Source organism: Spinacia oleracea, chromosome 1 (genome assembly GCF_020520425.1).
Source record: "Spinacia oleracea cultivar Varoflay chromosome 1, BTI_SOV_V1, whole genome shotgun sequence".
NCBI classification, from domain to species: Eukaryota; Viridiplantae; Streptophyta; class Magnoliopsida; order Caryophyllales; family Amaranthaceae; genus Spinacia; species Spinacia oleracea.
This window is the reverse complement of record NC_079487.1, coordinates 119,362,945-119,375,831: the sequence shown is the minus strand read 5'-3', so window position 1 is coordinate 119,375,831 and position 12,887 is coordinate 119,362,945. Positions and strand designations below refer to the sequence as shown.

General features: G+C 36.3%; 1 long non-coding RNA gene across 2 annotated transcripts; it reads left to right on the top strand.

Moving 5' to 3' along the window:
• The first annotated feature begins 387 nt into the window (after window positions 1-387).
• On the top strand, window positions 388-4,045 carry LOC110805800 (uncharacterized). Of its 2 annotated transcripts, XR_002538113.2 has the most exons (7): window positions 389-582; window positions 775-818; window positions 945-1,111; window positions 1,468-1,560; window positions 1,824-1,941; window positions 2,846-2,961; window positions 3,812-4,045. It is a non-coding gene; the product is annotated as an uncharacterized lncRNA (long non-coding RNA). The 2 variants fall into 2 exon arrangements; XR_002538109.2 differs by having other exon boundaries at window positions 388-582; window positions 1,468-1,941.
• Window positions 4,046-12,887: the final 8,842 nt, after the last annotated feature.

Below are 12,887 nucleotides of genomic sequence, written 5' to 3'. Positions count from 1 at the left end.
TAAACTGAAATAGAAATTGTCTCTTGACTAGGTGGTTATTCTAAGCGTCTCCTCACTCGTAGCCAAATACCTTTACCAACCTGCAAAAATAAATAGAAAAGAGACAAGAGAGACGAACTCCCAAAAATCAGATAAACTGAGTAATTCCAACTCCATCCCGTAAAATAAAATTTTAGTTTTGAAAACGTTTTGAGTATATAAAATAAGTAATTAAACAACAAGTACAAATTTAATAATTCCATTATTAACTTATCACATAAGATCAATCTCTATTATATAAGCCAAGGGCTGAGGTTAAATAGGTAAATTAACTTTTCGTGTCCACTACATAAAAGACTAAAATACCCTCATTGTATTGTTCATAGCAAGCCTCCTCATTATCAGGTTTGCTGAGCCTTCATTTCTAGGGTTAGATTCGTTTATCCCATCTCTCTCCTCTCACCTGCCTCCTCCCGTCTCTCTCCCCATCTCACTTTTCTCTCTCCTCTCACGTTCCTAGGATACACTTCCTCGCCGTCGTCCCTCATCAATGGCGTCTGTCATCTCTCCTTCGATCTTCTTCCTCTCCTTCAATTCGAGCAGGTATGCTGATTTTTTCGTCTATTTTCTTTTCCAGATTTTGTTCTTTTAATTATGTCTCAGATTGTTCGATTCATTTTATGGATTTAATATTTGATTTTATCGAAATTTGGTCGATTTAATTGGATTTGAGCTTTGTTTTGGTCGACTTCATGTTTGATTGAGTTAATTTTGACTTCTTTTTTAATGAATCAGGTTTTCAGATTTAAGTGTTGTCAATCTTCCGATGCTGAGAAAAGGTCAGTTTTCTACATTTTGGAATTTCTGAAATTAGGCTGGAAAAAGGTCAGTTTTTTTACATTCATTGAGAAATCTGATTTGGGTTCCTTATAAGTTTTGCTTTTGTCCGTTTTTTAATGTACTAGCTTCAAATCAAACAATCGGAAGGTGAGAAGAAGAAGAAAAAGATGACGTTTGGGTTTTCCGGAGATGTGTTCTACGGCGGAGGCGGTGCAAGGACCGGCGGAGGGAGGGCAGGGATGGCGAGTGTTCGACAACAACAGCTTCAAATCAAACATCAGCAATAATCCCGGTAATTTCATTTGATTTAATTTTACCAATTTAATTTTACCAATTTGGGAATTGACATTTGGTTGGTTGATTTTGGTTGAAATAGTACTTGCTTTGATGAACTTGAATAGTACTCCAGATTTTGTGAGTTTAATTTCTTTAATTTCTTAAATTTTCGATTTCCACTTTGTAATATTTGGGGGTTTAATTTGTTCCAGCTCTATTGATTGATGATTGAAATTGTGGTGTTTTTCTGTCATTGTTACAAAGTTATGATTAGTACAGTAGAAGTAGTACCTCTTTCCTCTTAGAGAGATAATGCCGTAGTTTGGTAATAAATTATAATGAAGTTTTTTTTGTTTGTTTGAATGGTTTCAGAGTGTATTATTAAGACGGTGTTATGGAGATTTGGAGAATGAGCCAAAGCCTTCTGCTGCTGTGGAAGGGACACAAAATTCCAAATTGGGCGTAGTATGGATAGCTTATGCAAGCTTCTCTAACAGCTCTGTTGAATCTCTATTATACTTTATCTCTATTAAACTTTAGCCTGCTCATAGAACTGTTTTATTGTAACATGATCCAAAACCTCCTCTAATAGTAGAAAACTCATAGTACCCTTGCATACTGTGAAATGTATAGGAACTACCATCGCAGCAGTATAAAACTAATTGGTTTTGAATGATTTTTGAATTGTGTTATGTGGGTTGATTGATTGTTCATCTTATTTTTTCTAGGTTGGAGTTGGTGATCGCCGGGGAAGATCATACATGTAAACTCTCAATGGGGACAAACTCTGGCAAGGTGGAGCCGAGTTGGGTGTCGTCGTCGGTGGAAAAGATTGGAGAAATTTGGGTAAGATAAGAACCTTTTAGATTGAAAATTCCGATCAAGAAAAAGTATGAGAATGTGAGAATTATTAAGAATGCAAGTATTTTTTCTCACAAAAAGTATTGAAAATTTGGGTAAGATGCAACCTTTTAGATTGAACCTTTTTTGTAGACTTCCTTCTCACAATTGCTCATTTTTTCTGAGTTTTTCTTCAATTGTGTTGTTTTTGGAAGTTGGTGTTCATAATTTGGAAAGAAAATTGGTGGGTTTTTGAGATTGGGTGAAAAAGAGTTGTGGGATTTGGTGAAATGCAGTTTGCAGATGAGTTTAATAATGGGAAAACGGTAAAAAAAAACACTATTTGGTACAAAAGAATCACTCAAGAACGTAATGGAAATGTGTAGAAATTCTTTATCACGTGCTCTTTGCCAGGACTTCCCTAATGAGTTCCTTCGGGACTGAAATACCAAAGTCAGGAAGGGTGGAATATAAGCTAAACAGCAGAGACATAACAATAATATCAAGTGGAATTGATGCGTTTAGACAGAAATTTGCTTTGAATTGGGTTTAGTTTCTCCAACTTTCTTCTAAGAATTAAGCAAAATCTTCACACTGATAAGGTATCTAGCAGACATTTAAGTCCAAATAATACTTCTGTTATCTTGCTAATTATTCTTGCTTACCCTTCCTCATAAAATGAAAAATGAATAGCATATACAGAAGAAGGTATCCAGTTATCATTCATACCTGGCAAGCCGGTGAACTGTTCATACTCTCTGAAAACTGCTGTGATGTCAGATTGATGGAAATTTGGTTGATACTTATTGTCTCTCGGTTTTGTTTTATTCCTCTGTTTTGTTTTATTCCTCCTGTTTTCTGCTGGGGCGTTTCGAAATTTTGACACTCTCAGGTTCATTCACACTTTCAGATGGTGGTGGTCCACGTAGCAGGGCCGGCGGTTTAAGTGTTTATTTAGCTGGGCCGGATGGGCGGGTCTTAGGAGGTGGTGTTGCCGGTGTTTTAATAGCTGCGTCCCCAGTACAGGTTTGGTTTGATATCTGTTAATCTCTCACTTCTTCCTCATAGGCCAACTTTGTACTTTTTTTCCAGTGTCTTGCAATGGTTAGTTGTGGATTGAGGGGTTGTACTAAAAAACATGTTGGATATTTATGGTAAAATCTAAATGCCTTTGACTGCTCATATTGCGCTTTGACCCTATAGTTGATGATTCGGTTAATATTAAGTGTTTTACTATATTGTTATCTGGTGGATATAGTAGGCTGTCATTTTGCAAGGAAACGGGGAACCTAACCAAGTTAAAGAAATTGCTTATGGTTTTTTTTTATTACAGCTCACTGCTTGATACTATCTTTGACTATTTTGAGGAAACATTTCTCAGATGTATTTCCTTCATTGTAATATTTAATGTGTGCCTTAATAAAACTTTATGTAGCGAAGCTGTTTAACATAAATTAAAAGGTTTCTCATTTATATAGAGGCATATGCCCAAGTATGAAAAGGTGTGTGTTGGAGATGTTGAGAGACAAAAGGACTCCAACTACATGTATTCGACCTACTGATTACATGTATAAGTTGTGTAATGACACTAGAGAGCATAGGAACAATCCTGTTGCTAATATCAAATCACTTATTGGGATACTTCCTAACCCCAATTTTATTATGTTAAAATGGGATAACCATCTCATTTATGCATAAAATGGTTTTTTATTGCTGGAGGGGCAAAAAGGTAACCTCTGCATCTGTTTCGCTGTTTTCATATTGGACACAACTTCAAAAGTGTTATTACCTAGGTATTAGTTCAATGATGATTGTATTCATGTATTGTGATACTTTGTAAGGTTTTTATATGTTGTGACTATTTTTTAATTCACAGATTGAAAGTTTGCCACAAATGGTTGATGGTGTTTGTTCAGATGACGGAAATGCTCAACTTGAAGCTACTACTCATTTCCGCAAGCTGCTTTCAATAGGTAGCTATCTGATGTTCTCTATATGTATTGGACTATGGGAATATGTGTATAAGCATCTTACTTTGCGTAAAAGGTAGAGAAATTCTTATAAATTCTTATATTGCCTTTTTATATCACTATATTACTATATTCTCCTGTTTTTCGTTATTGTTGCAATTGTATAATTCAGAATTATGTTGTTTTGTGGTTAATTATAATAGAAGGGCTCTATTAATTCCTAAAGTTTGATGTTCTATATTAATTCTTTATTTTGGTACTAAGATTTAGATTCTTTGTCAGGTAAAGGGTATGATTACTTTGTTTCACTATTTAGATGTATGTTCATATTGTATAACCTTAATATTTTAAAATATGAATTTTGTGAATATTTTTTAATCTAATATTTATATTTAGTGGTAGTAATACAATTTAAAGCTTTTATATAATCCCGCACGCATCGCGTGCATATAAGACTAGTATTAATTAAGTGAGGGAAAAAGAACGCTAAGGGTCGCGCGTAACCCTTGGAAATGGCCAAAGTAAGACGAGTACGGAATGTCCCTAGTGTGCACACCCCTCACTAATTAACTATGGGTCTCCGCGACCGCGCACCAATAGAATTAGGAGGAAGACTAAGCAGAAAGTTTAATACAGAATAATAGAAACCTACTAGAAGCCTACCGGGTCTCCACTGAAGTGCACCGATAGAACAACATCTAGAAGGGCAACCTGTTCCAAACCCTTACGGGCTTTTCCCTCGAAGATTACACTTTACGTCGTTAGTATTTTAATAAGATTCAAAAATATAATCAACCAACACAATTAGCCCATCATTACCACGTAAGAGATTGTACATTTTAGCTAGTGCTTATCATATCAAATAGCTCAGTAAGATCAACCAATTTACATCCTCATATTGGAAATATCCAATACGCAGCCTTAATTCACTATCATCACAATTATATCACTTTACTCCAATATTGCAATTCACAACTTAATAGTTCAATGTAATGTGCTACGTAGTCATTAAACAATATTAACAATAGTCCCATACTAGTTTCCCGTTATCTGATACTATACTCCACTTCGTATAATCTCAACAAATATAAACAAAGGATGTTGTTTCGTAAAGTAACGGTAGTAGTGCAAATAATATTTACATAATATTACTAACTTCATACATGCCCATAAATTCAAATCACATAGTTCACATACACAACCCTTAATCTCCCTATCACATAATAACACATATATATGTCCAAAATATTTTACTTAACGGGACCTAAAGACGATGGACATTGAAAATTACCTTGAACACACGCGTACTTTGAACTAGTAGTCTCTTTGCGTTATTTCCTAAATAGTCTCCCTCTACAATTGCACAAATAAATAAACCTAAGTTAGTCTAAAATTGTCCATAATTAGCATAGGTATACAAGAGTTAATTACTTCTGATCTCACGTCTACTAGTTGTTAGGGGGGAAGTGAGTGGCCATGGAATAGTAGGAAGCCCTTTTTTTTTTTTTTTCCTAATTCGATAGTACAGCTCCTGTACTACTATTCTTTAAATACAACAAAGATGCTAATCAAAAAAACCAAAGTCAAAACATGCTTTGTTTTGTGTCCTTTTATTAAAATAAATAAATATGTTCTTCAATATTTAAAACCAATTAATGCTCAAATGGAGTTCCTGCAATTTCCATACGAAGGGTGACAAAACTGAGATTTAAAATGAATGAATATTTACGGAACAAAAATCAAATACGGATAGAAGGGGGTTAAGGACGATGGGTCCATGATCGTTTTCCGGTGGTTTGGAGTTATCAGTTCAAAAATTTATTTTATAAAAGCTCAAAGCTTGAAGGTGATGTTCATTACCTGCCGAGGAGAGGTTGATGATGATGATGATGATACGGTGATGACGACGGCTGTGTTTTGAGAGGCGGGGGTTTATTAGGAGTCAATTTACACGGCATGAATTTTGAGGTTTGTGGGAGTATATATAACGTACGGTGATTAGGGTTTAATTAGGAGACTAAATTTCAGAACCTTTATAAAACAATCTAAAATATACTTTTTTTTTTTTTAAACTCATTAAAAGTTTTATTTTAAAATTGTAAAATTATCTTAAGTTACCAAAATAGTTTCTTAAAAAATACCCGAAAGTTCGGGATATTACATTAAATGACCCAATGAATTTGATTGGTTAAAATAATAATTGGACACAAATTTTGATAGAATACTAAGTTATTTATGTGATAATATAAAAGGAAATGTAAAGAACATTTTGAAATACCCAAAAAGGAAAACGTAAAAAACAAAAAGAGACGGAGGGAGTAATAATTTGTATGTAAATGATACAAATTATAGATAAATTCACCCTTCTTATTTAATTTTTCTCACCTTACATGTCAGGAGAAAATATAAAAGAAGTCATTAATGGGCATAAAACACATTTTGATGCACTTAAGAATTTGTGTAGATAAGGTCAAATTATGATGATGCATGTTTGCGGATATGGGGTAATATGATATAATAGATATTCCCTAAAAAAAATAAATTGATATAAGCACTCTACTAGCTACCTTACGCCTTGTTTTGTTCACATTATTACCATGAATTAAGATAGTTCAGGTAAGGGAATTATAATTGATATAAGCACTCTAAATTCATATAAATGATGTTTAGCATGTAATCGTACGGAGTGGTAACAATAAATATCTTCATTCTCCCACTTTAATTTTGGGTCATTAATTTTAATTTTCAGAATAATTATAAGCTTGGGCTAATTCGATCATCCAAAAGATATTGAATTTTGATCAACTAAGTTTTTAGATATGATTGACTTTTCAAAGTCGATCAATTTTCAATAATTAAATTTTGATATATTGTCAAATGACTCAAATGTCACCTACTTACAATAGGTGGGTAGCAGTTTCAACTAATGCCGATGATGATTCAGAAATGACTCAAATGTCTGAGTAAACCTAAGAGATTGCTCTCTTCAATTCATTTTTTTCTTACTACGAATTATACCAATAAAAATCGATTATTGGTTATTCATTGTACCTTTTCCATTTGCAATTACCGATTTTGAATTATTATAAGCTAAGTATGCGACAGTTTTCCTTACAAATAGAAAAAGAAAAATATTCGACAGTTTAGGATGGCTCTATATTAGGGATGAGTAAAATTAATCGGATATCCTGTCCGGTTTTATAAAATGGATCGAAAACCCGGTTTTCCGGATCACAAAAATCATAATCCGAATCCGACTCGGTTTAACCAGATATCCGGTTTAATTGGGTCTGAAATTTGGATAACCGAATCCGATTTATTCAAAAATAATTCTTAATACCTTGTGAATAAGCTCTTTTATTTTTCTTCTAATAATCATATATTCTTAGTTAATTAACTATTAGTATCCAAAATCCAATACGACAATACTACAATACCAAAAGAAACAATTGTTTGACAAAAATAAAATATGCTCCAAAGTGTTAGTAATAAGTAGTCTTTGTACTCTTCTAGGGTTACAAGTCACGTTACAGCCGTTATGTTGTAAATCTAATAATGTATCTTAGTTTACAAGAGTTTATTTTTTATAGGGTTTCTTTTCTATTTTGTTATTAAATTTTATTTTATTTTAATACGAAATTGCAAAATTCGGATCAGATCCGGATATCCGAATCTTAAAAACCGTGATCTGAATCCGATCCGATTTTATCGGATCAGTTATCCAAAAATTCGAATATTTAAACCGGATAACGGATCGGAAATATGGATATCCATTTATTCAGTTTTTTGCTCACCCCTACTCTTTATAAGTTAAAGGACAAGTTGTCCCAACATTAATAAAAGACACTCATTCTACCCTTAAAAAAATTGATAAATCGAGTCTCTGTTTAAGGTCGTATATATTTGATCCAATTTGGCTGTGTCCACCCACCAACACAAATCCGTATACCACGTCCGGCCAACAACCATAAAAGAACAGTATCTCCACCACAATAATGCCTAACCACAACTAACTTGCCATAACACCAAAACCCCAAAATGAGTGATGAACACAATCCCATTAATAAATTCATTTATATTGATGCCAAACTTTGTTAAGTGAAAGTACCATAACCTATGTGTTCCGGGGTTGAAACGATGGAAGGAGCGTCCTTGATGTCTTGAGTTCCGATCACGTACGGTGCCTGCAAGATGAACTCCGGGCCAAGGGGGGTCCCCGAGGCGGAGCCTCCGACGCTCAAGTCAGTACAATTGATGTATAAAATGAGGTGTTTAGGGGAGAGAGAGTAGGGTGGCTTCTCTAGGGTTAGAGAATGACCCTTTTACCTTGCCCTTTGAGGGGTATATATAGCGCCTTGTTGGGCCTTTGAGGCCTTGTAAGGGATATTGGGCTTGAGTGGATTTTATTGGCTTTTGGGTTAAAATGGTGAGCCCATTTTAACACCCCAACAAATGCCCCCGGACCCAATTCTATTTGAAAAATGGGTTGGGTTTTGATTTTGATCACTTCCAAGTGAAAGTCAATTTCAGCTCAGAATTTTAACCTCGGCTCGGATTGTAACATCGGTTCGAGTTGTAATCTCGGCTCGGATTTTACCTTCGGTTTTTTACCTTCGGGTCGGTTTTATCCTTCGGATTTTTACCTTCGGATCTTTACCTTCGGCTCGGATTTATCCTTCGGATTTTTACCTTCGGCTCGGTTTTATCCTTCGGATTTTTACCTTCGGATTTTTACCTCGGCTCGGATTGTAACGTCGATTCGAGTTGTAATCTCGGAGCGATTTTTAACCTCGCTCTTCAAATCCGAAGATCTGTTTAAGAACGTGCTTCTAAAATCGGCTCGGATTGTAACATCGGTTCGAGTTGTAATCTCGGAGCGGTTTCTTTACCTCGGCTCGGATTGTAACGTCGATTCGAGTTGTAATCTCAGAGCGATTTTTAACCTCGTTCTTCAAATCCGGAGATCTGTTCAAGAACGTGCTTCTAAAATCGGCTCGGATTGTAACATCGGTTCGAGTTGTAATCTCGGAGCGGTTTCTTTACTTCGGCTCGGATTGTAACGTCGATTCGAGTTGTAATCTCAGAGCGATTTTTAACCTCGCTCTTCAAATCCGAAGATCTGTTTAAGAACGTGCTTCTAAAATAAGCTCGGATTGTAACATCGGTTCGAGTTGTAATCTCGGAGCGGTTTCTTTACCTCGGCTCGGATTGTAACGTCGATTCGAGTTGTAATCTCGGAGCGATTTTTAACCTCGCTCTTCAAATCCGGAGATCTGTTCAAGAACGTGCTTCTAAAATCGGCTCGGATTGTAACATCGGTTCGAGTTGTAATCTCGGAGCGGTTTCTTTACCTCGGCTCGGATTGTAACGTCGATTCGAGTTGTAATCTCGGAGCGATTTTTAACCTCGTTCTTCAAATCCGGAGATCTGTTCAAGAACGTGCTTCTAAAATCGGCTCGGATTGTAACATCGGTTCGAGTTGTAATCTCGGAGCGGTTTCTTTACTTCGGCTCGGATTGTAACGTCGATTCGAGTTGTAATCTCAGAGCGATTTTTAACCTCGCTCTTCAAATCCGAAGATCTGTTTAAGAACGTGCTTCTAAAATCGGCTCGGATTGTAACATCGGTTCGAGTTGTAATCTCGGAGCGGTTTCTTTACCTCGGCTCGGATTGTAACGTCGATTCGAGTTGTAATCTCGGAGCGATTTTTAACCTCGCTCTTCAAATCCGGAGATCTGTTCAAGAACGTGCTTCTAAAATCGGCTCGGATTGTAACATCGGTTCGAGTTGTAATCTCGGAGCGGTTTCTTTACCTCGGCTCGGATTGTAACGTCGATTCGAGTTGTAATCTCGGAGCGATTTTTAACCTCGCTCTTCAAATCCGGAGATCTGTTCAAGAACGTGCTTCTAAAATCGGCTCGGATTGTAACATCGGTTCGAGTTGTAATCTCGGAGCGGTTTCTTTACCTCGGCTCGGATTGTAACGTCGATTCGAGTTGTAATCTCGGAGCGATTTTTAACCTCGCTCTTCAAATCCGGAGATCTGTTCAAGAACGTGCTTCTAAAATCGGCTCGGATTTATCCTTCGGAAGTGATGTAGTGCCATCATGCCAATGTATGCTGTTGTTACCAATCGTGCAAGGTGATTGTGGGCTCAGTTGAGTCTGAGTTGTGGAAACTTGCTTTATTTCCAAATTCATAACTTTCACGCGTGAGCTGTTACTGGCTCCAAAAATCTGTACTCAAGCAAAATGAATCCTCTTTATTCTGAAAATGAGTTTGCAGATCTGGGAGAGTGGGAAAGCATCTTTACTTGGCCTTGAGGCTACTGGGCCACCAAAATGTAGTAACGATGTGTAGCAACAATTTGTAGCAACATTATTTGTCACCACACTACCCATTATAACGTAATTTGTTGACAAACAGTAATTTTTGGTCGGCTATTTCAGATTTCCGGCCATTTTTGCGGTTGAACATAATAGTATGAAAATGTGGATTTTCATGGGTTATTGCTCTCGATCCCCACAGACGGCGCCAAATTGTTCCGGGGTTGAAACGATGGAAGGAGCGTCCTTGATGTCTTGAGTTCCGATCACGTACGGTGCCTGCAAGATGAACTCCGGGCCAAGGGGGGGTACCCGAGGCGGAGCCTCCGACGCTCAAGTCAGTACAATTGATGTATAAAATGAGGTGTTTAGGGGAGAGAGAGTAGGGTGGCTTCTCTAGGGTTAGAGAATGACCCTTTTACCTTGCCCTTTGAGGGGTATATATAGCGCCTTGTTGGGCCTTTGAGGCCTTGTAAGGGATATTGGGCTTGAGTGGATTTTATTGGCTTTTGGGTTAAAATGGTGAGCCCATTTTAACACCCCAACAACCTATATGTCCACACTTTTCATGCCAATTGGCCAAAACTCCCTCAATTTCATAGAGAATCTTTAATTAGTATAGTACTACTACTAGTTTTAACTTGAAAGTGCACCACCATATTAATGTAATGTCACAATCTCAAAGTATCTTAATCCCTTTAAATTTGCCACCCAACCAATACTTATCAATCAACTTATATATAAATTGAATTAAACTATTATAGACAACAACCTTAAGATAAACCTTAAGATAAAGTGGGAGATGTTTGGAGGAATTGACTAATATGGAGGACAATCAACTTTGGGTTAGTTGTCAATTTGGTGTTGGTCCAAATTCTTATTTTAATCCTTTAAATATGTTTTACGAACGCTAAAGCCAATGTTCTCTTACTTATTTTCGTTAAAACTACACCAGGTAAGATCAAATTTTTAAAAAAATAAAAAATCAGACTAAAGATATGTTATGTTCATCATATTTTTATTTATATATGTTTATTTTGTTATGTTCAACTTATTTTGACTTATTTCAGAAAAAATAAGCTCAGAAAAAAAAATAAGGGTTGTTCAAGTATAACTTTATAATTAAAATAAATTTTGATAAGTTATAACAAATTCAGATAACTTTAGAGAAAAAAAAAAAGTGAAAACCAGGTGAAAAGAACGCAATCTAAATTAGACAACTCCTACTTCAATCAGCTAATTAATAGAATGCACCCTAATTAAACTAGACAACTCCTTCTTCAATCAAATGAATAGAATGCACAAATACTAGACACGTCCTGCTTCAAATAAAGCACTACCTAGACAATTTCTTACTTCGTACGGAGTATAAAATATCGTCATAGATCCGATATTGGTTAAACAAAAAACAAGATAACTAGTGAAGGTAAGGAGTTAATTGGTCTGATCACATATCTAATAGAAGAGCCCTTCCGAGTTAATATCAGATTTTCCCAATCAAATGGCATTTTCGTAAATAATTGATGATTTTATTACGAAAATGCCATTAATTTTGGGTTAAAGTACGGTGACATATCATCAAATGTGGGCCACATGTACGGTCATTACTGTATTTTCATAATACATCAACAACTATGTAATATACCGTCAACAGCTAACAATATACAATAAATTTCTACTAATAAACAATCTACGACTATAAATATACATTCAGTCACTTACAAATTAACAATATTGCATTTTAGTAATTCATCAGCAACTATAAAATTAGGGATGTCAATGGGGCGGGGCGGATGCGGATGTAGGTCCCTCCATCCCCATCCCCACCTAAAATTTTCATCCCCATCCCCCCCCCCATCACCCATGGCGGGTACAAAATTCATCCCCATCCCCCCCCCAATGGGTGTAAGCTAAAATCCATCCCCGCCCCGCCACCCAACTGGGTATCCATCCCTGTCTTATCCCCGCTTCATACCCGCCTAATTTTTCTTATTTAGCAAGCATTTGCCATATATACGGAGTAATTAAAGTTAACTATAGAAGAAAATACCTTATGACTAAAGTAACCTATATATTCGAAAAAAATACTCACCATAACAAAAAAAATCCAAACAAAAAACATAAAAATCTCACCTAAATTTATATTATCACCTAAAGATGCAAATAAATCCAAACTCACCCTATTACCCATGGCGGGTATGAAGTGGGGCGAGTAGGGACGGGGCGGGGCGAGTGGGGATGGGGCGGGTTCAACACAAAATCCACACCCGCCCCATCACCCATGGCGGGTACGAATTTTATACCCATCCCCGCCCCATCACCCGCCAAACCTACCTCCATCCCCGCCTACTTGGGGCAGATACGGGGCGGGTCTCCCGCAAAACCCGTCCCACTGACATCCCTACATAAAATATACAGTCAACAGCAAGTGGTATACAATCAACACCGAGTAATATGCAATCAATAACTTCAAATATACAGTCCACACCTAACATTATACTACCTACAATTTTCAAGCAAAATATTTACGAAAATGCCATTTGATTGAAATTTTTTTCCAATCACCGAGATTAACTCGGAATTTCTCTAGAACACGTACTATTGGTATTCTCCATATTATTATTTTGTTAATTTTTATTTTTATTGTTGTTGTTGT